The following is a 21,710-nucleotide window of genomic DNA, read 5'->3' on the forward strand; positions in this document are numbered from 1 at the left end:
GGACATTAGGAGGCCTTTAAGTTGCAAGGGGAGTTCTGTTGGTGAAAAAAGCTAGCATCCAATGGATTGAGTCAACATGTAAATATGTATTTTTGGAGTCTGCAGTGATTTCACAGGATATTAAATGTTGGTTTTTATGACTATGGTTTAAAATCATGGCATGGTTTCTCAGTTTCATGAAGCTGGCTTCATAGGAGGAAGATCATGAAGCTGATGGTGCTTCCTGGAGCAGCTGAGTGCCATTCCAAACCTTCTGAGCTTGCTCCTTAATGAAGCCACAGGATAGACATTTTATTGTTCTGTGTCTCGACTAGAGCCTTAGCTACATGTTGTTGGACGAGAAGAAATAAGTGAGAAAGAAAAGAAATGATTTATAAAAATCTCCAGAATTTGTAGTCCGAAACTATTAGCACAACAAAATATTTAAAACTACACAGGAGATAGCAAGAGAGAAGATAACATTATCTTTTGATGAAATGCTAATGTTTTAAAACAGGGATAAAAATCAAGAATGTACATAATATATCTCCCATGTACTTTTCGTCTTCACCATAAATAGACATGAGTTAACATATGTTTGAAGATTCATTTCCCTTTTATTGAGCTCACCCAACAAAAGTCATTTTGTTTTTTTTCCCCCAGCATGTCCTGCTTTTATAAACCAAGATCTAATTTGACGTGATTACGTAATTGTGTGGCCATTTGTGCCCTTCCTCCTCTTTCTCCTTTCTACAGGGTAGAGGATTTCTTTCTTCCCAGAGCCTTATAGAATATAATTCACTTAATAGCAATAATAGTTTTCTCACAACAACTAACTCCTGTATTTACTAAATTGTTATTAAGGACCTATTAGTTGGCAGCCACTGTGCCAGGTGCTGGGAATAGAGAAATGGAAATACACATTCCCTCCTTTGGAGCTCTCAGCCTAGTAGGGGATTCAGACAATTAAACAGATCATTTAAAAAGACAGTGTGATAAGTACACAGAAAGGTGTGGCTGACTGCCAGTTGCCAACTCTGGTATAACATTTCCCAATTTTCATTAGAAACAGCACCCTTTAATTGTTCCCAATTAAAGACCAAATTCCCTCCTGCCCCACCATCTCCTCTGTAGCTAGATGTGCCTATGTGACTAAATTCTGGCCAACAAGATACAGGTCCAAGTGTTCAATGAGGTTTCCAGGAAGGCTCCTTAAAAAAAGATGTCTAAGCCAAGAGAAAGGTCCTTTAAGCTTTCATCCCTTCCTAGAAGGCTAATGAAACAACTGGAGCTACAGCAGCAACCCCGGACTTGAAAGCACTAGAAGGTTAGAATTCTAATGACTTTGTAGAACTGCCATATCAATCCAGACAGTCTCCTGCAGACTTGTTTGACATAGGAGAATAAACTGTTGTGCATTTACACATAAACCCCCATAGTTGGATCTCTGACCATTGCAGACAAAAATAATACTGATAGAACAACACTTAGGAACAAAACACAGGAATGGCTCCCCACTCTGTCTTGGTGGAGAAAGCTCAGAGATGGTGTTCCTGTAGAGGTCACATTTAAACAGGGACTTACAGGATACATGAATGAAGGAGGTATGAAAACATGTTTAAGGAAGAAGGACTACCATGTGAAGATCTGAACTGGAAATAAACTACATTCAAGAAGGTCCGCATAACAGGAGTAAAGTAGATTAAGGAGAACCTGGCACGAGATAAGTCTGGAAAATCTCATAGACGCTCCATTTTGCAGAGGCCATCTTAAAGATAGGTAGCTGCAGAGCCTAGCAGAGGTCTAGAGAAGAGACATAAATTTGGGAGATACCAATACATAGATGGTTTCTGAAGTCTTGGGAATCGATGGGGTCACCCAGTGAGAGTGTTTCAAGTTAGAAGAGGACCAATGACAGAATGCTGAGATCCAACAATTAAAGATGAAATGGACAGCCTCTGCATCCTCTGATTTAAAAAATATATAAAAATAAATGTTAAAAAGAGAGGGAGAAAGAATATCCACCATAGGTCAGTGTCACAAAATATAAGAAATCACTGGGGCAGAGGGTGGGGGTGAGATGGGATTTCTTTTGTTTTGTTTTGCTTCTAAATAACCAGAAGGGATTATTGATGCAAGATTTCAAGGAGGGTAAACAACCCTCTTAGCAGTTTTGCCTTGCTGTAGAGACTGGTGGGTGGACCATTAACTAAGATAATATTTACAAAAAGTGAACCTACGTCAGCCCCTAAGATCCTCAGATTCATTATTTCTAATATGGGGATAATAACACTTACCTTGTAGCTTTCTATGACGTTTAAGTAAGAGATGGAAAAGGGTATATAACTAGATAAGGAAACCATCATAGTGACTCACTCACCCTTTAAAACTGAAGCTGAGATGCAAAATGATCACATGTGCAGGTCAATCTCAGTTTGTCAACTTCTCAACAACTAGGGGTATACGTTTTTTTCAAGAATTTTTTATATTCCTGTGTATTGGCTAATATTACCCTATCACAGATAAGCCTAGAAGAACAAAATGTTCTTTGGGGAGGTCCCTGTGCTCTAAGGATTTACCATGAAATCTGAACTGCAGAGCTCCCTCGCATGACCTTTTCCAAGACTCTTGCGAGGAGTCTGAGCCATGTGTTCACATGCTCTCACATTTCTATAAAATTTGCACGGCAAGACAATTAAAGGAAAATTAACTCAGACCATGGCCTCTTTTCACTCTGATTTTCCCCTCAAAACATTCATTTTGTGTAGGTAGAGTCGTAAGGGCCCTGGGCATTTTGTAATCAGACAGAGGGAACGTTGAGTTGAAGATATATTTATTTGGCCCTTAGTGAGATGTCTAGTAAAGGTGTCCCAGAGAAGGGAACGCTTCCAGAAATATGCTAAAAGCCACTGTGCTGACTCACACAGCACCATGTCAGGAAGGTGCCGGGCCAGAGACTTTGCTGCGAATTGTGCACCAGCCGCCAGTGAGATACGAGCCACGAGGGGACAAGTTTTGAAATAGATGGAGCGAGCAGCTAGCCTGTGGAAAGTCCCACCAGGCATCAGGCATGTGGAACTGTGACCAGGAAATTCAGTTCCATTGATGTCTAGTCAAAATGGAAATTCTATTCTGTGAAGAATATACGTAATTAATTCAATGTATGCAACTATAAATTTACCAAATATTTTTTTTTCTTTTTCAATGGGAATTGCAGGAAATTAAATGTATCGGAATACCTATGCTTATAGGGTGCAAACCTGTAATAGTACCATAAGCTGTGAGTGTGTCTGTACCAACTAACACAGGAAGAATTATGATAGAGGTTTCCTTCTTTAGTATCTTATAGTTTTCAGAGTTCCCCCAACCACTCTCAGGATATTCACGGTTAATGATATGATCAGCTTGCCTCCAGTTCCACATGGTTGGAATGGAAAACAAAGGCTAAATGCCCAAAACATGAAGTTTTGACTGGTGATTTGGGAGCAGGGCTGGTCTGTGGCTCCTCTGTGACATATAAAAGAACTTAAAGCACTCAACTTCATTTTGGACAGTCTCAGATTTGATCCCAGCTCTGCCTCATGTGTATGACCTTAAAAACTGGCCTCGACTCTCCCAAGCTTTAAAGTCCTTATGCATATGACGGACTGCTCCAAACCTACTGAGAGGGCAAAGGTAGCTTATGTACATAAAACACATTTCGTCTTTATTGTAAGGAGCTCTTCAAATGTAAAGTCTGGTTACTGTTCGCCTTCTCCATCATTGCCAAGGAGCCAAGGACTTACGGCTACACATGTACCCTTATTTCAGAGAGACATGTGCACACCCTGAACAGGCAGACAGCATGGTACCATTTCAGAATGCTATTATTAAAATGTGTGTTTAGCAGTTCTTAAGCCGACAGTCTGAATGGAGTGAAGGAGTGGGTAGAAAAGGGTGACCACTGGTATCAAGAGCCTCCTCTGGCTCTGAGCTTGCATATCCCATTGAACCAAATGGAAGACCTGCAGGCATCCAGAAGCCACCTACTTAATAGGCTTTGAAGCATGCAGAGCAGCCCTGTGTCCTCATGCTCACTTATGTTGGAGAGGTATTAAGCCTTCACCCCTTCTGGCCACATACAGCAATTCCATGAAGGGACTCCTTGTAACATTAGCTTCTTATACCGTTACATTCCCAGTGACATGCATCCCTTCTTGATGGGCATCCTCCAAAACCACCTGATTGTTCTTCCCTTTAATCCAGTGTTGGCTTACTTGGGTATTTTACCTGAGCGATTCTCTAGCTTCATCTAGAGCTGACCTTCCCCTCACTTGGTTCTCCACTCGCAGCTTCTCCCACTCACCAAGCCCTCCCGTTACTCTCAAATCACACAGGCTGCTGTCTGTGCCTAAGATGCTTCCTACCTCCCTTCATGAAGCTACCTCCCACTCACCCTCCAGATATCAATCAGGCAAAATGTCATTTTCTAGGGAATGTCCACCCTCGTGGTACACTCCTCCAGATTGGTTAGAATCCCCCATTCTAGCCCACTGTACATTGAACTATATTGAATTGTTACCATTAAGTTACTTTGACCTACCAAGCCACCAAGCACATATGGTTCTCACAGTGCCAATGCATAATAGACCTCATCACAATTGTTATTAAGTAATTACTTGAGCATTTGATTAATATCTGACTTCCTCATGGGTTATAAACTCTGAGAGTAGACATCATTTCTATTGTGTCTATTGCTAGTCAGCACTTAGTAAATACTGCCTAATAAATATTCACTGAACATTACTTATTCTACAGCACACATATAGTTTTTACATTGTGATATTCATGAGAAACACAGAATGTGAAATATTGTACAGGGAAGTGCTATTTGGCCAATTAGGTTTTCACTGCCTTACTTTTTAAGGCTTCAGGCATTACATGTCATTATCTAATATTTCACAATACTATTTGTAGTTCTTTGGCCCTAATATTTTTTTTTTTTTTTATTTATTTTGGTTATGATACTGCATTGTGCCTGAGAAGCACATCCTGGATGTACCATGAGGCTGCTAAGACAACCACAATCTTTTAAGTTTCCTTTTCTCCTAAGATAACTCTCAAGCAAAGATTCTCTCCTAAAGAAGAGTAGAACTTTCCACAACCTTGTGCCAAGTAAACAATCTCAGATTACAAAGCAAAAGATGTTGCAAAATACTTGAAAAGATAGTTTATGAAGCAGAAGTTGTACAGATGTCATGGAAGTTCTAGTGAAAAACCAGAAAAGATTCCAGCATAAATTTAACTCCTTTCAAGACAGAAAGGCACTTTACGTGTGACAGACACTCCTGAGGACATTGGGAGGCCACAGCCCTGCTTTCCAGACGAGGAAGCACGGCAGGTCTCCAACCACAGCAGAGGGGCCCTCATTAGACCAATCAAGGACCACACATGCCCTGTGCCAGGCTGAGAGCACAGGGGGTGTGCAATTAATTCTGCCCATGCTGCTGATGTTTCGGTCCATTAGTCTGAGTGAATCCTGATCATCTGTATTCCTCTCAGCACCTCATAAACATATGCCTGCTTGTCTGAGTCTTCACACTTTTTCCATATTGTAAAATGTCTTCTCCAAGTCTCACTACAATCTGAAAAACAATGCTTGGTTAAGAGCAACTGAGATGACATTCACCTCAACCACTAGCTTCTTGGGTCCCCACTTCCTGCGTCTCTCAAATGGGAGAACAATGTATATCTTACCCCCTCACCATGTTGCTGTGAGCATCCCTTGAAGCAATGGCTGTGTCAGTGCATTGAATGCATCAATCAGTACACAAATATGAGGGTTTCCTGTAACTCATCCCCTGAAGAATTTCCTTCAACTCTGAAGGTACTTACTTGCACATGGACATAAAGCTTAGAATACTGGTGTGATTTCTCTAATGGGGGCATAATGCTTCAAGCCACTGGTCTGAGAATCTTTTCATAGATGAATGGTTTTTGATAAATAACTCACCCTTAGTGTTAATTTAGCTTTACAACTAGCCAAATAGTCCTTTACTGGAAGAAGATTAGCAAATAGCATTTTAACAAATTGTTAAAAAAAGAAAATGTTTCTCTCTGGCTATGTCTGTCTTTGTCTCTTCCCCCGCTCCTCTTCACTTGAAATTATTTCTGTGTTTCTAAAAAATAACTATTTTTCCATTGAAAACAACTCATGAACCTTTCAAATTAGTCCAAAAATATAGAATTCGAACACATAAAAAAAGATAAGGAATAACCTATAACGGCTGAGGTGGGGAAAGGAATGAGGAAATTATGAGGGATCATGGAACTTTTTTATATTTTTATTTTAGAAGTTACAAAACTAAATATTCCTGTTAATCTTGCAGAACTGCACATTAAAAAAGAGAAAAAGAGGGTATTACTGTAAATGTATTTTTTTTAAGATTTTTATTGGGGAATTGGGGGATGGGAACAGCGCTGGGGAATTGGGGGAAGGGGGACAGACAAGTTGCTGTCCTTTTGTTCTTCAGTCTAGTTGTGGAGGAAGTTGCTTCACTGGCCCAAGTTGGCACCATCATTGCACTCTTCCTGGGTGAGGCAGATCAGTCACTGGCTTCTGGATGGCCGCTCACTGCGGCTGCTGGCCGCTCATGCTGGCTGCTGGCTACACACGGTAGCCCACAGCAACCCCACCTGCCTCGCCTGTGACTCAGGGCAGCCCAGCTCCAAGTTGAGCTGTTGTTCAGCATCCTAACTGCAGAGGGCAGTGTCACTTGCCCTCATATGTGGGATCCGAACTGGGGCCCTCTGGCGTCCCAAGCCAGCTCTTAACCAATGCGCCACCCGGCTGGCCCAATGTATTTTTTTTAATTGAACAAAAAGAAGCCCCTATATTCTCATCAACCAATGACAAGTGCTATAATTTTGGCATACTTCTGACTGGTCTTTTTTATTGATAGTGCTTTTTGTTTTTAAATGAAATTATGATCATACAATACAAACATATACATGTATGTGTACATATAGAGATAGATTAGATAGTTGATAGATCTAGAATAAATTTCAAAACACAAAAGGGTTAATTCATGCACTTGTACAAAATCTAAAAGTATAAGAAATTATACTATGAAAAGTCCCTTCTCATCTTGTCCTAAGGCACCAGGTTCCCTTCCAGCTTTTCTTAAGACTTTTATTAAAATATAGCTAACATATAACATTATATTAGTTTCAGGTGTACACTGTAGTTATTCAACATTTATAAATCTAAAGAGTTGATCACCATGATAAGTCCAGCAACCGTCTGGCACTGAACCATGCTATCACAATATTATTGACTATATTCATCATGCTGTACATTACATCCCCAGGGCTTATTTTATACCTGGAGATTTGAATGTCCTATTCCCCTTCACCTCCCCCCCACCCCCGCTTTTTCTAATTTTTCAATTACAGTTGACATTCATTCAATATTATTATATATTAATTTCAGATATACAGCATAGTGGTTAGACATTTGTATAATTAAAGAAATGATCCCCCTGACTAGTCTAGTACCCACCTGGCACTGTACATAGTTATTACCATTTTATTGACTATATTCCCTGTGCTTTACTTTACATCCCCGTGACTATTTTGTAACTACCAATTTGTACTTCCTAATCCCTTCACCTTTTACACATTGCCCCCTGACCCCCTCCCATCTATCACTCCAATAAATCTAACACCCATTTAACACGATACATAGTTATTACAATACTATTAACTATATTCCTTATGCTGTACCCTACACCCCCATGACTACTGTATAACAACCAATTTGTACTTCTTAATCCCTTCCCTGTTTTCACTCATCCCCAATACCCCTCCCATCTGGCAACCGTCAATATGTTCTCTGTATCTATGAATGTGTTTCTGTTTTTTTGTTTGTTTGTTTCTTTTGTTCTTAGATTCTACATATAAGCAAAATCACATTACATCTGTCTTTTGCTCTCTGACATACTTCACTCAGACAATACCCTCCAGGTCCATCCACTCTGCCGTAGATGACAAGAACCCATTCCCTTCCCTGGCTGAGCAATATTTCATTGTATATATGTGCCACCTCCTCTTTAGTTATTCTTCTATAGATGGACACCCAGCCTGCCTCCACATTTTGGCCATTGAAAACAGTGCTGCAGTGAACATATGGATGCACATGTCCCCTTGAAGTAGTGTTTGGGTTTCTTCAGATAAACACCCTGAAGTGTGATTGCTGAGTCCTTTGTCTCTTTTTATAGCCTTTGTTTTAAGTTTTATTTTGTCTAGTATAATTATTGCTACCCAGCATTTTTGTTGTTGTTCTTGTTGTTTAAATTTCCATTTTCATGAAATATCTTTTTCCATCCCTTTACTTTTCATCTGTGTATGTCTTTCAATCTGAAGTGAGACTCTTGAAAGCAGCATTTGAAAGGGTTTTGTTTTCTTATCCACTCAGCTACCCTATGTCTTTTGACTGGGGCATTTAATCCATTTATATTGAAAGTAATTGTTGATAGATAAGTAGCTATTGCCATTGTATTATTCATAATCCCCCCACCCATCTTAAAAAAGTCCCTCTATCATTCCTTGTAATACTGGTTTGGTGATGAACTCCTTTAGCTTTTCCTTATCTGGGAAGCTCTTTATCTGTCCTTCATTCTAAATGATAGCTTTGCTGGGTAGAGTAATCGTGGTTATAGGTCATTTATTTTCATCACATTGAATATTTTGTGCCAATCCCTTCTCGCCTGCCAAGTTACTGTTGTGAAATCAGCTGACAGCCTTATAGGAGCTGTCTTATAAATTCTAGTTGCCTTTCTCTTTTGGCTTTTAGGATTCTCTCTTTGTCTTTAATCTTTGCCATTTTAATTATAATGTGTCTTTGTGTGGGCATGTTTGGGTTAATCTTGTTTGGGATTCTCTGCCCTTCCTGGGTTTCTATTGGGTCACTGGGAAAGTCATGACGTATTTTTCTATGTTTTTCAATGCAAAAATGCATCATGACTTTCCCAACGACCCGATATGTCAATTTCCTTCACCAGGTTAGGAAAGTTTTCAGTCATTATTTGTTCAAATAGATTCTCAATCCCTTACTTTCTCTCTTCACTTTCTGGTACCCTGTGATACAAACGCTATTATGCTTGATATTGTCCTAGAGGTCTCCTAAACTATCCTTATTTTTTTTGGGGATTCTTGTTTTTTCTTTTTGCTGTTCTGACTGGGTGTGTTTTGCTGCCTTGTCTTGCGTCTGTCAAAAAAAGTGCATCTGGCGTTGGGGGAGTTGGGTGGGGCAGGGTCTCAGTGAGTCAGCAGGTGAAGCAGAGGAGCTCATCAGGGCAATCAGATTCAGATTTAGCCATAAGCGTAGGGAGAGGGCTCAACACAGGAAAGATGGCACCAGCCTTCCAGCAGCATGGAAGGAAAATTCCTCTCAGGGAAAATGCAGACTGTCCTCTAGGCCTCCTTCCAAAGCCACACAACTTATTCTACTTCCTGTATGTCTCAGACACCCCCTGAGTTGCTGTTTCTACGCTAGAGCCCAAGGTGAGTGCCTGGGAATTAGAGAGTGTGTGTGCGGGCCCTTTAAGAGGATGCGTAGGTTTCCTGCTGCCTTCTGTCCCAGCCAATGGTCAGAATCCCCACTGTTTTTCACAGCCAGATGTTGTGGGGGCTCCTCTTCCTAGCACCAATATTCTGGGCTGGGGAGGCCAGGGTGGGGCTGGGGTCCCTCGCTCCTCTGGGGTGAACCCCTGTGGCCATGATATTCCTTTTGGTTCTCAGCCGCCACACTGAGGTTTGGGGTTAGCCAGTTCTGCGTCTCCACACCTCCTACAAATCTCAACATGGCTTCTTCCTTATATCATTTGTTATAAAACTGTTCAGCCAGACTTCAGATGGCTCTTCAGGTTCATTGTTCTATAATTTAGTTGTAATTTTGATTTGTTCACAGAAGGAAACAGGCACAGTGTTTATCTTCTCTGCCATCTTAGATCTCCCCCAGTTTTTTTAAAAAAAATATTATATTAAAGCACACATGATATAAAATTTGCTATCTTAACTATTTTTAGTGTACAGTTCAGTAGTTTTAAATACATTCATAATGTTAAGCAACCATCACCACCGTCTATCACCACTTCATCTTGTAATACTGTCACTCTATACTCATTAAACATTGTCACTCCCAAACCCCTGGCAACCACCATTCTATTTTTTATCTGTGAGTATCTTATATAAGTGGAGTTACACAGTATTTGTACGTTTGTGCCTGGCTTATTTCACTTAGCATAATGTCCTCAAGTTTCATTCACGTTGTAGCATATATCAAGATTCCCTTCCCTTTTAAGGCTTAATAATACTCCATTGTGTGTGTGTGTGTGTGTGTGTGTGTGTGTGTGTGTGTGTGTGTGCGTGTGTGTGTGTGTGTGTGTACCAAATTTTGCTTATTCCTTTCCAATTTTTATACATCTCTTCTGAGATAGTCTATGCATATATAAGACAAAATACAAGTATACTTTTCTAATACTAACATTAAGATGCCAAATCCATAATTCTGCATCCTGTTTTTTTTGTTGTTGTTTTTGTTTGGTTTTGTTTTGCTTAACAAAACATCTTGGAGATTGTTTCAAATAATACATACATAGCTTTTTCTTTATTTTTAATGCTACACAACATTTCCATGTTTGGATGTACAGTAATTTATTGTATTATATTGGTAGTTATCTGAGTTGTTTTGAGTTTTCTGTTATTACAAATAATACTGCTAAGAGTATCCTGGTACTTGGGAATTTTTCTTTTCAATGTGGGTTAGTATATCTATAGAAGAAATTCTCAGAATTGTAATTGTGAGGTCTGAGTCTACATTTTAAATTTTGATAAAACCGTCTTTAGAGTTGCACCAGGTTTTATTCCCAACTGATAATGAATGAGAGTGACTGTTCCTGCATTGCATGTTTTCAAACTTTTAATATTTGACTATCTAAATGAAAAGTGACACCTCAGAATCATTTCAATTTGTATTTCTCTTACTGTAACTAATTTTGAACTTCTTTTTCTATGTTTAAGAGCCAAATATATTTCCTTTCCTTTGAACTGCCTCTTCATATCCTTGGTTCATTTCTTTTGATAGATAGCCTCATCCTTATTGATTAGAGGAAGATTTTATATAGATTAGGAAAATTAGCCCTTTTTCATATAATAAGATACATATATTTTCTTTTATTTGCCATTGGCTCTAATCTTTCTTTATTTGGATTTTTTTAACTTGTATAATTTATTTAATGTTTGTGTAGTTGGATTCAACACTCTTTACATATGGCCTTTCCACTCCAGTATTATCTAGAAAAAACTCTGTGAAAAAAATGAATTCTTATACTTTATGGTTTCTTTTTTTATTCTGATATTTAACCTATCTGAAATTTGGGTATAATAATGAGGTAGATTTTTAGCATTTTATTCCTCTAGATCACAAGTGGAAAACTCTTCTGTAAATGGCTAGTCAACATTTGGGCCTTCGTGGACAATACAGTCTCAGGGTATTGTTGTGAAAAAGTATTAATACACATACAACTTATAAACAAATGGGTGTGGGTGTACTCCAATAAAGCTTTTATATAAAAACAGGAAGTTGGCAGGATTTGGCTCACAAGTTAAGTTTGTTTACCCCTGGTGTGGAAAACTATTTAATTTCTTCAGCAATATGTATATAATAAGTAATTTTTCCCCACTGATATGCTATGGTACATTTATCATATATTCCTTTTCATAGGTAAGTCTTTTATAATACTCTCCATTTCATTTCATCCTGTCTTTCTATTTATAAGTTGGTACGATTAATACTAATTTTAGCCACTGTAGTCTTATATATATTTTTAACATCTGATGAGGCCAGCTACTCCTCAACTCTTATTTTTCAGAATTTTTATCCACCTGAGTATTACTGAACAGATTAGAGTGTCAGAATCCAGTGATGGGTTTATAAGCTAATTTTTGAAAAAAATTATGGATACTTCCAATGGAAAGGTGTATATTGATTAAACTACTTCACAGTCATTTTCACAGGTTAACATTAATACCTTTTAATCCATGAAGAGAGAGACTGGACTTAATTTCCTCTCCATTGAAAGTACCTGTATTTATTTCTTCGCCGACTAACTCAGGGAATTAGACTATATGAGTTGGAAAAGGCCTCCTCACCCTAACAGAGTTACCAATTTGTATTTCTGATTTCTTCTTTCTTTCATTCTTTGTGGCTCAATAGACACTAAATCAAAGTTTGTTTCCTTGTCTATGATACAGTTCATTCACCTCTTTCCAACTTTGTCAAAAAATACATTTAATTATAAAAAACGACAACAAAAAAAACATGATAAACTTACTTTAGAAAATATGGAGACTCCAGAAAGGTATGAAAAGGAAAATAAAATAAAATCACTGTAACTTCTCACTCACAGATAGCCACTGTTAAGATTTTTGTGCATTTCTTTCTCTTTTATATATACTTGTAATGTGAGTGTTTGTGTGATATATATGCAAACAATGCATAGTAAAATCTTCTAGCCTGTTTTTTTTCCCCCATCCATTACACTATGCTATTTTGAAAGGCAATAGGCTTTCCAGACATAAATTGTTCAAGCCTTTTGTCCTAAAAAATTGCACTTTTAGAGTTTCTGTGGCTGTGAGGCTGTGCCCTTATCACTATTTATTTTTTCAGGATTTAGTTTTGTTTTTTTCTCTTCGAGGAACTATGCTCTCTCTCTTTTCCCCTTGCTGTGGGGTTGCTTTCCCTCTTCAGTCAGTCACTGTCAGGTGTGGGGGAGGCAAAACCTAGATTGAAAGAAAGCATCTTGCCAGCACTCAAGGTCTCTTATTTTGCACTGTGTTTGTGGCATTTCTGTCAGCATTCTCCTGTGCTTTTGCTAAAATTTACAAAAAACAATCGTACTTTAGAAAGTCACTGTGATTCTATTCTCTAGTATAGGTATTTAGAAGAAAAGGTTCTCTCTTGGAACCAGGTCAAGTGGCTGAGTTGCTGAAGTGCTATAGTCTCTATATCTTGGTTCCCCTATGTACTTAAGGGCCACAACCAGGAGCCTTGGTGGCATCTTGAGAGAGAAGTGCCCACATCTGCCCTTTTTGAAAAGAAAATGATGTGAGATCTAATCTCTTAACACCACAGGCTGTCTGCTATATTTTCAAGTTTCAAAATAACTTTATATTTAACCAGTGTTAATGCATAGCAATGTTAAAATCTATCCCCCTTCCCCACATCACCACCAAATTCTTTTTCTAATGGAATTTCAGTTTTCCACACAGAAGTAGTTTTCTGGCAAAATAAGTAAGTAAGTAAGTAAGTAAGTAAGTAAGTAAGTAAATAAATAAATAAATAAATAAATAAATAATCTTGTATTTGCAACATATCAGAATGAGATTATGAAGCAGATTTACATGGTTAAAACTCAGGAAAGAACTCAAGATTACAAAGATGCACTTGAACAGATGTAAAGGGCTCTGACCCCAGAGTTGGGGACAAATAACAGACTAGGAAGCATAGACACCTAGAGTGGAGATCAAGAGGCAAGATGATGTGAAAGATGGGGGAGATTGAAAAGTTCTGATTCGGAGAAAAGAAAAACAAAAGGTTCTGATTCAGAAAAAAAGAAGAACAAAAGAGCATGGGTCAGAGAAGGGAAAAATGACTGACATGGATTGGCAAATGTCAACAGAGAAAAGCATCAGCTTGCTCTGGCGAGTGGAAATATTTTTAAGTGTTTTTGTTGATGTTAGTGTGATCTTGTTTTTTCCTTTTTCTAAGTGAGCTTGAAAATCAAGGACTGACTAGGAGAGGAAACCCAAGATTAGGCAAAATATTTTTAGAACAAGGTCAGAGGAGCATACATATAAGTTTGAAACGTATATTCTATGCAGATAGTGGTGCACATTTGAGAAGAGAAAAAAAATTAAGTGATTGTTAATATATCCAAGTGACATTGAAGTGTTACATGAGCAACTTTTGCAGAACTGAGAGCATGACACTTGTCTTCAATAATTTGAATGGTTATCCTACAAAAGGATGGAAAAAGGAAGAGCTGGGACCCATGGTGTGTGTTACATATATTTTTATTCAACAGAAGCAAATATTAGTGCATTATTACACTACTCTCATTACTATTATTACTGTGAAAAATTAACACTGCCCAACAATGAAATGGGATGCTTAGTGAGATTCCTTGTATTCGACTTGTTCAAGCTCAGGTTGGATGAACATCTGACAAAGATGCCCTCGAGGAGCTTCCTGCACTGAAACACATGATTTCTTAAGGTCTCTTCCAATGCCAACATTTGTGACTGGGTGATCTTTGGACTGAGTTTTGCATTATAAGGAATCATTTCTCTAATAGGATCATTTTCTTATGAAAAGGACTCAACAAATCATATTACCAATTTTGATAGAGGCTGATATTTATCTACCCAATATCTATTCTCCACAGATTTCTTACTAAAACTTTATTTTATTGGGCAACATTGTACCCACGTTAAACACACAACCTTTTTCAACTTTTGCTGCAGATAGGGACGGTCAGGTAACTAGGTTCTAGCTAAAGAGATATAAGTGAGAGTTGGAGGAACTTCTGGGGTTCTTGAAGAAGGAAGGCTGAGTACCTTGACATGAAACTTATCCCTCTCCCTCCTCCCATTCTCTCTTTTTTCATAGGGACCAGGATCCCTGGCCATGCTGAAACCATGAGGCAACTTCAGAGATAATGCCCCAAGTTAAGAATAGTAATGCAGAAAGAATATTAGCAGGGCTTGGCCTTAGCGTTCATTGTGGAGCTGCCATACCACCCCCAGGCTGTCTCCAGACCTCTCATCCGGTTAGAAAACTTAAAACCATGATTTGTGTCAGCCCCTGTTTTAAGCCTCTCTTACTCGCAGCTGAAGACAATACACCAATAAATGTGAGCTATTGTTTACCAAAGATTTTGATGCTTCTGACTATAACTTTTAACCCTGGCTCTGCTGCCTCCCTTCTATTTAATATATTCTCTGCCCTTCTTTATGTGACTCACTGATGACAGTAATTAACAATCTCAATTTCAGAATTTCATGTAAATAGCTTAGAAAACAAAACAGAAAAGAAATAACTATGGGTAGATTCAACCTTTGGTGCCCAAATGCAGCCGTGCTATTTGGCATATATAACCTTTACCAAATTCCTATACAAATGTATATGTGGAGCTGAGAGGAGAGGATGATGAAGAGAGTGAACACAACAAACAATTTAAAGTTTTGAAAAAGTGAATGTAGGTGAAATAGAGCTCACACTTCTCCACTGTCCTCTGCATTTGAATTTGGGGAGAATGCAGCCCTTCCTACTTTCACTTCCTATTGGAGCAGCAAGAGAGGCTCTGCCTCCCAGTAGTGTGGATTATCTGCCACCAGAACTGAAGTTTCAGTCACTCAAATCCTGGTGTCATTTACACTGTTTCTACTGGGAAAGGTCAGGTGTCAGCAGGGACCATAAGCAAAGAAAAACCCATCCCCTGGAACCACAAGTGTAAAGAGAAGAGGGAAGCAAGTGACAGCCTGTCTCTGTGCTGGATCACTTTCAGGGGTAGCAGACCACTACATCCTGAGGCTTTTTTTTTGCAAAAAGGAAGCTGAAGGACAAACATCTGAAGAAGAAATTAATCTCTGTGAAGAGGTGACAAGCCATGATAAGCCCTCAGGGAACATGTCAGTGTAGCACAGCTGTTAGTGTGAGAACTCTTACTGGATTCTAGGGAAGTGGGGAAAAGGGTGGTGGAGGGGGAGATGGCAAAGAAAAACAAAACGACAAAAATTAGAATCATCTTTTCTATGCAGCTGACATTTTTTAAGGGCTGTCTATCCACCAAAAGAACGAAATATTAAAATATACCCATGTGCCAAAGACATGGTAAAACTAGAGTTTTTACCTCTTGATTTTGACAGTGTACATTTGTTCATCCCATTTGAAGAGCCATTTGATTGTATGATTTAAGTACCATAAAACATGTACATCCATTTATCCAGCAGTCGTGCTCTTAGAAATGTTATCTAAAAGAAACAACTAAAAATATATATTTCTTAAAAGTTGTATGCCCAAGGTGTTGATCTCCATGTTTCTACATAGAGAAAAATGAGAGCCAAACGTCTGACACTGAGATAGTGTTCAGTAATTCAATGTATGCAAATTAAATGGGATGCTATGCAACACTGAAAATTATTTAAGATGGGAAAACATAGAAATGCTTACAAGATAAAGAATGCATAACTAAATCAATTTTATGACTTCAAATATGTCATTATTACAACTGCATGTGGACAACAAAAACCCTTCAAGAAAAAAAGTCGATGTTATGAGATTATGTGTAACATTTTTTTCCCTTGCCTTAAAGCTCTGTTATTGTGGCTATAATAGGCATATACTTTAATTTTTTTTTAAGTGAAGTCAAGCAAAAGACTAAAAAGAATGCTGGAACTTTACAATGCAGAGATCAAGCAATCTGAACCTCTCATTTTATGGATGACAAGTTGAATATAAACCTTATGTGGGATAGAACAGGCTCATTCCATTGGAAACAGTAAGAACTACTGCTCACTTTCCCAAGTCCCTATTAGAAGTACCGTCCCTTTGCAGGGGCCAGCAGTAAAGAGCATAAGAAAAAGACATGATAGCATGATCTGAGCTATTGCTCTCAAATCCCCAACCTTGCTGGCTTTCAGCTGCTCCCTCCCACAACACAATGTTACTCTACATTAACCACATCACATAATGAATAGAGCATCAAAATGACTCCTTAAGGAAAGAGAAGTTTTTCTCAGACAACCCAAGAGTTTCAGAAACATCATTCTTCTCCTCTGGTCCCTATCTGTGTTGCACTCACTAACTAGGTTATACAAAGAAAATGGTGATTTTTAGATTCCAGCTATTGTTTGAGGACTAGGAAATAAATGATTGAAGTTTTGGAAAACAAAATAAAGCGAGACAAAATGAGGGAGTCCCCACTTCTGCTCCCCAACATCCCACCTAGAGACCCTTCTTTACCCCTTAGTATTTTTCCTCTAATTTCACTGTCTTTATAAGAAAATTATCTTACTGAGAGAATGGGTATAGTTCTGGGGGCATAGACATGATGTTGATCGCATGGCTGAGGTGTTGTTTTATCATAGGCGGTAAGGCAGAGCTAGTAGGCAACTGGGCTGGGTCTCTGTAAGGTAGGGAAGGTGGCCTGCAGGGCATCTTCTGGAAGGAATAAGTGGAACTGGAACGTGTAGCTCAACAGCAGAACCCTTGGTGTGAGACAGGGTTGGAATGCGAGCTTGGCGTGAGGAGGAAGGCTGGAAGGACAAATGTCTCTGGGCTTGCATCATGTTTTCAATGATAATATACCAAAACCTGTTTTTGAAAGACTTAAGTTTGTTGGCTATTTGATAGCAGCTTTTTTTTTTAACTTAGTTATTATTAAAATTCTCTGGAAATCCAAGTCCCGTGCAGCTATGATCAGAAGAGTTGAGAAGGAGAAACAGGGTCAGGTGAGGGTATCACCTGCCTCTGAGCTTCTAGAAATGCTTCTAAAACTCTTTTCTCAGGGAGTTCTGCAATCAGGGTTCATAAAGAAAACCCTTCCTTGTAGCCTTCATAGTTTATTTCCTTCTCACAGGTTTGTCTCTTTCTGTGAAGAACTATGCCTCATACTGTAACAAAGAAGAGCTTCTCCTTTCGTTGTAAGAAGTCTCCACCACAAGGACGAGGCCTTCAGGGGCTAGGGAGGCGCACAATCCAGTCAGTCCTGAAGGACACAGCTTTACTTACTCTTCCCTTCACCATTTAGCAGACATGCTATCTGCTGTGAAAGTTATTCTTAGTCTTATTTTCAAGAATAAGGTATTTCTGCTTTCCAACTTGCATCTTAAGAGTCAGCAAACTAATACTAGAAATTATTTTGAGATCTTCTCAATGGCTTTTTGAAATTGTCTTTTCAAAGGGATATTTAAAAAGCTTGTAGGAACTGTTAGAACAACAAAGCTATAACATAAAATAGAAAACCAAAATCAGAGGTAAAACTGACTTAAGCTAAAAGGTAAAAAAAATGGTTGGCGTGGGCTTCATCTTTGCCTGTAAGCTTCCTAGTACTCAAAGAAAAAGGAAAAACTCTGCTCTGGCTCTTTTCACAGACAGTCTGGCTGTTGCCTTCTGTCTGCCCTCCATGTTTTCTCATGTCTGTTAACAATGCTCTCAGTTCTTTGAGGTGGGAGGGTTCTTCTCCACTCTGCCTGGGGCTGTCAATCAGCATACCCTACCACCTATGCTCTGCATTGTATCCTATCCCTTGATATTGTGATTATCCAGAGGTGTGCACTTGGCCGTCAAAAGTCAGCATCAATGAGAATCTTCCTGGATGTTGATGCACAGATTTTGGGGGGAGTTTATTTCCCACTCAGGATGGTAAGCTGGAAATGTATGAATCAGAAGCAGCTTACCTGCCCTGAGGAATGGGCTTGCCTTCAGTGGAAGGAAAGGAAACTAAACAGAGGAGACAGGTCCATGGAGAGAGAACAAGTCCTGTGTACTTAATCCTGGCTCCTGTCCCTGAACCCTGAAGCTTGGCAGATCTTAGATTCTGTCCATAACCCAAGAGTCCTTCCCAGCAATGAGAATGAGTAAACTTACTTCTTTGATTAGTAAGTCTGAGTAGGGTTCTACCACTTAAAACAGAAAAAAAAACACCTAATTAATACATCCTTCATTATTGGAAAGAAATCAGAATATCAATTTAACAAGGAGCCCATTTTATTTCCTAAAATTAATTTTAAAAGAATTTCCTTAAATGGGATATTGAGTGATGTAATGGACAATGTCCTCAACCACACTTTTACAGTAAATGCAGAAGTGAATTTCATGGGGTGGTTTCTAGTATAGACCTTGAATAAAAGCCAATGGCATAACATTACAGCAAAATTGAATTAAAGCAATTCTGTAAGGAATAGTGCAGTGTACATAGCGTGTTCAATATTCTAGTAGTCCAACTTCACCCAAGAATAGAACTTCAAGAAGTGGAGGGACACTTGATACCTTTGACAGTCTTCCCCAAGTGTCCCTTTCTTCCCCTCATTTACCCAAGCCTCTGATAAGAGCTGAATAACAAATGTTTTTAAATTCTATTTTACAACTAAGGCTATTTTCTGTTACTGAGTGAGAAAAAGATCTAAATGTTTTGGAAACTGGCTGAAATTAGAAGAACTAAACAGTACAGTACTTTTACCTGAATATACGACCATTTTGCCTTTGTATGGAAGTAACCCATGTGGTGCTTGGGGGTACCTATAAGATATCTAGATTTTTTTTCAGGACTCAGCTTTGGATTTGCAACAACACTAAAGTAAGTTATCAATCAGAACCACAGTCAGAGAGCAAAATTATTTTGACCAGGAATTTTTTCAAAGTTGGAATTTGCAGTTACCCACTGTACTATAGAAAGGCCACAGGTGAATTCAGCTTCCCATATGTTCTCTAGGGTCAAATAGTTTTGGAATGTTTATTTCCCTTCTTCCCTCATTTTCAAATCCACCTAGTATCTGAACCAATGTATTTATCAAAATGGTGTATTCAGAGAGTCTGCCTAAAAATGTACTTAAGTTAATCAAGACTAATATCAAGCCAGGCTTTCTGAGAGAAATCAGTACTAATCCTCTCTTCAAGTTACCTCTGATTGTATCCGGTTTTGATTACCATTGCATTCCCAGTGCCTAGCATAATACCTAAAACAAACTAAATATCTGCTGAACTAATGAATGAATTAACTATTCAAGTGATAGAATCAGATTTATATTTTAAAATGAGTTCCCTGAATATGTTCTGGAAATTGGACAAAAACAAAATTAGAGGTGGGGGTCCAAATGAAAGGCTCTCATAACCAATCCAGATGAGGGTCGTTGTGGCTAAAATTTAGGCAATGACTATGGGAACGGAGAGAATTGAGCTGATCTGAGAGATATTTAGGAGATTGATTGATGACATGGAGAGAGAGATAAGTGAGAAAGAAAAATGAACAGGGTCAGCTAAATAAGTTGTGGGACCCAGTACAAAAAGAAAATGCCAGGTCCCTTGTTCAAAAATTACTAAGAATTTCAAGATGGTGACAGAACATTAAACTAAGTTCTACAAGCCCCATTAAGCTGAATAGGACTTCTGCTCATGAAGCTGGCTCTAAGAATGAAACAGCCTCCATTCACTATGGCAGGGGCACTTTCATTTATTCCTTGAATGCCTACTATGTGACAGGCACTGTGGTAGACATTTAATTTGACCTAAAAGCAATGACATAACATTTGGATAAAAGCTCAAATAAAGAAGAAACAAAACATAGCTCTATTTCATACCACCTGACAGTGTTTTCATATATAGGAAATTGTTCTTGTTTGCCCTGATTCTTGAGGGAGTCTTCAAATACAGATTTTGAAGAGTTGCAATAGTTGAGAATATATCATTACTCCTTTACAATTTAGCATATAGCCATTTGCCATCTATTAGGTCAAAAAAGCCAATGCAAGATCTATGAAATCTCCCAACATTCTTTAGGATCTCCGTGACATTTTTTTCTATAAGGTAAAAGAGGCTGTAAGATAACACTGCTATAATAAAATGCCACAGACTGTGTGGCTGATCAACAATATAAATTTTCTTCTCACTGCTCTGGAAGCAGGGAATTTCAAGATCAGGGTGCCCACAGATTTGATGTCTGGTGAGAACCTGCTTCCTCATAGGTGGCACCTTCTCACTGTGTCCTGTGCCACTCTGGACGGGGTGAGGGAGCCGTCTAGGGCCTCTTTTGTAAAGGCACTAATCCCATGTATGAGGGCTCCACCTTCATGACTTAACCCCAAAGGTCCCACCTCTTAATCATATCGTGTTGGCTAGTAGGTTTCAACATTTGAATGTTGCGAGTGCACAAGCATTCAGATGCTAGCACCCTCCCTTGATGCACTGCTACTCTCAATTCCTCTGCTCCCTTTCACAGCCAAACTTCTTGAGAAAGCTGTTTGCCATCAGCTCCACTTACTCACCTCAGTCCATTGCTGGAAGGCTTCCATCCTTACCTTCCTACTTCTGTTCAAACACTGCCAAACCCAAACAGACACGTATCTGTTCTTGTTTTAGTCTCTCTCTGTATTCAACCTACTTAACCCTTCTCTCCTGCTTGAAACATTTCCTTATTTTGCAATCTGGAACACTGTATTCCCTTCATTTCGCTCTTACCATTCTTTTTGGTTTTCCTCTTTCCATCTCTTACTAGATCCTTCTTGTGGAGTACTTTTGTTGGTTCTTTTTTTTTTTTTTTTGCTTGACCATTAAAAGAAGTGTTTCTGGAAATCTTATTCCACACACATTTTCTAGGTGATCATTCCAGTCCCTTGGTGATCTGTGTGATCCACTTATCCACATCAACCTTTCCCCTGAACTTCATACTTGACTACCAAACTGCCATACTGACATATCCACATAGATGTCCAAGAGATGGCTCAAGCTTTAAACTAACAAAACAGAGTCCTTGGTTTCTCCAGCCCTGCTCACCTCTCCCAGTCTCCTACATCCTAGCAAACAGCACCACCATCTAACCAAGAAACTCAAGCCAAAAATCTGAGAGTTGTTTCATTTTATCTCCTCATTTCCATATTAAACTGACCAGCATGCCCCCTTGCCTCTACCTCTA

At 38.8% G+C, this 21,710-nt stretch overlaps 1 protein-coding gene and 1 long non-coding RNA gene across 9 annotated transcripts in view; both read left to right on the forward strand.

The window, feature by feature from the left end:
• Positions 1 to 21,710, forward strand: part of NRG1 (neuregulin 1) — a 1,026,954-nt gene that overhangs the window by 653,736 nt on the left and 351,508 nt on the right. The gene's annotated exons all lie outside the window — the stretch shown is intronic.
• LOC109382962 (uncharacterized) overlaps positions 1 to 21,710 on the forward strand; it is a 134,706-nt gene that overhangs the window by 73,392 nt on the left and 39,604 nt on the right. The window lies entirely within an intron of this gene.

Source organism: Hipposideros armiger, unplaced genomic scaffold, assembly GCF_001890085.2.
Source record: "Hipposideros armiger isolate ML-2016 unplaced genomic scaffold, ASM189008v1 scaffold_73, whole genome shotgun sequence".
Lineage (NCBI taxonomy): Eukaryota > Metazoa > Chordata > Mammalia > Chiroptera > Hipposideridae > Hipposideros > Hipposideros armiger.